Source organism: Rhincodon typus, chromosome 4 (genome assembly GCF_021869965.1).
Source record: "Rhincodon typus isolate 14 chromosome 4, sRhiTyp1.1, whole genome shotgun sequence".
Classification (NCBI taxonomy): Eukaryota; Metazoa; Chordata; class Chondrichthyes; order Orectolobiformes; family Rhincodontidae; genus Rhincodon; species Rhincodon typus.
The window spans coordinates 60,102,341-60,104,517 of NC_063335.1; the positions used below are offsets into that span (position 1 = coordinate 60,102,341).

Consider the following 2,177-nt stretch of genomic DNA (forward strand, 5'->3'; position numbering starts at 1 on the left):
ACTTTTGCCTTCTGATGTGCTTTCCTGACTGAAATAAGCATGTTAGTAAACCAGCATCAAAAATTATGACACTCGGTGAAGTTGAGATTTTTGACTTCTGAAGTCATTATCTCACTGAAATAAACATGTTAGGCAATGCAGCATCCAAACTTAAGCCATTCAGTGAAGTTATGATTTTCGCCCTGAAGTGCTTTTCTGACTGAAATAAGCATGTTAGTCAAGCCAGAATCAAAAGTTAAGTCGTTTTGTAAAGTTGAGATTTTTGACTTCTGAAATGCTTGTCTTACTGAAATAAGCATGCTCGTGAAACCAGCATCTAAAGTCAAGTCGTTTGGTGAAGTTGAGATTTTGACTTCTGAAGTGCTTGTCTTACTGAAATAAGCATGCTAGTGAAACCAGCATCAAAAATTAAGTCACTCGGTGACGTTGACTTTTTTAACTTCTGAAGTGCTTATCTCACTGAAATAAACAGGTCGGTCAAAGCAGCATCAAAAATAAAGTCATTTGGTGAAGTTGAGATTTTTGACTTCTGAAGTGCTTATCTCATTGAAATAAACATGTAGGTCAAAGCAGCATCAAAAATAAAGTAATTTGGTCAAGTTCAGATTTTTGACTTCTGAAGTGCTTATCTCACTGAAATAAACGTTCGTCAATGCAGCATCTAAAGATAAGTCGTTTGGTGAAGTTGAGATTTTTGATTTCTGAAGTGCTTGTCTTACTGAAATAAGCACGTTAATGAAACCAGCATCAAAAATTTACTCACATGGTGAAGTTGTGTTTTTTTGCCTTCTGAAGTGCTAATCTGACTGAAATAAGCATGTTAGTCAAAACAACATCAAAAATCGAGTCATTTGGCGAAGTTTTCATTTTTGCCTCGTGAAGTGCTTATCTTTCTGAAATAAACATGTAGGTCAAAGCAGCATCAAAAATAAAGTCATTTGGTGAAGTTCAGATTTTTGACTTCTGAAGTGATTATCTCACTGAAATAAACATGTTAGTCAATGCAGCATCTAAAGATGTGTAACTCTCTTTTTCTTTGTTCTCTCTCTTTTTCTACTTTCATTCTTACTTTTTTATTCTCTCAATCTCTCTCTCTCTTTCTCTCTCTCTTTCTTCTTTCTCTCTTTTTCTTCATTCTGACTCTTTTTCTTCTTTCTCTCTCCATCTTTTTCTTCTTTTTCTCTCTCTGTATCTTTTTATTGTTTCTCTCCCTTTATCTTTCTTTTCTCTCTCACTTTCTTCTTTCTCGCTTCCTCTTTTTCTTCTGTCACTGTCCCTCTTTTTCTTCTCTCTCTCTGTCTTTATGCTTTCTCTCTCTTTCTTTTTTATTCTTACTCTCCCACTTTTTTCTGAATCCTCTCTCGCTCGCTCTTTGGACTTTTTCACCCCCTCTTTATTTCTGTTTTCTCTCTCTCCTTTTCTACTCTCCCTCTCTCTTTCTTCTATCTCTCTCTATTCATCTTACTATCTCTCTCTTTCTTGTCTTTCACTCTCCCTCCTTTATTTCTCTCTCTTCCAAATTTCTCTCTCTTTTTCTTCATTCTCTCTTGCTTTTTCTTCGTTCTCTCTCCCACTTATTCTTATTTCACTTGTTTTTTTCATTGTCTCTCTCTTTCTCTTCTTTCTCTCTTTCTTTCTTCTTTCTCTCTTTTTCTTCATTTCGTCTCTTTTTCTTCTTTCTCTCTCTATTTTTCTTCATTCTCTCTGTTTCTCTTCTTTCTCTCTTTTTCTTCTTTCTCTCTTTCAATTTTCCTTCTTTCTCTCTCTGTCTCTTTTTGTTCTTTCTCTTGGTCTTTTTCTTCTTTCTCTGTCTTTTTCATCTATCTCTCTCTTAATTATTCTTCTTTCTCTCTCTATCTCTTTTTTATTCTTACTCTCCCTTTTTCTTCTTTCTCTCTTTTTCTTCATTCTGCCACATTTTCTTTTTTCTCTCTCCATCTTTTTCTTCTTTCTCTCTCTCTCTGTCTGTTTTTATTCTTTCCCTCCCTTTATTTTTCTTCTCTCTCTCTCTCCTTCTTCTTTCTCTCTTCCCCTTTTTCTTCTGTCACTGTCCCTGTCCCTCTCTTTCTTCCATCTCTCTTTTTTCTCCTTTCTCTCTCTTTCTTTTTATTCTTTCTCTCCCACTTTTTCCTTCATCCTCTCTCGCTCGCTCTTTGTACTTTTTCACCCCCTTTTTA

The 2,177-nt window shown here is 35.2% G+C and overlaps 1 pseudogene; it reads right to left on the minus strand.

Moving 5' to 3' along the window:
• Window positions 1–1,925: 1,925 nt before the first annotated feature.
• The window catches only part of LOC125482972, a 2,695-nt pseudogene continuing 2,443 nt past the window's right edge, over window positions 1,926–2,177 (minus strand).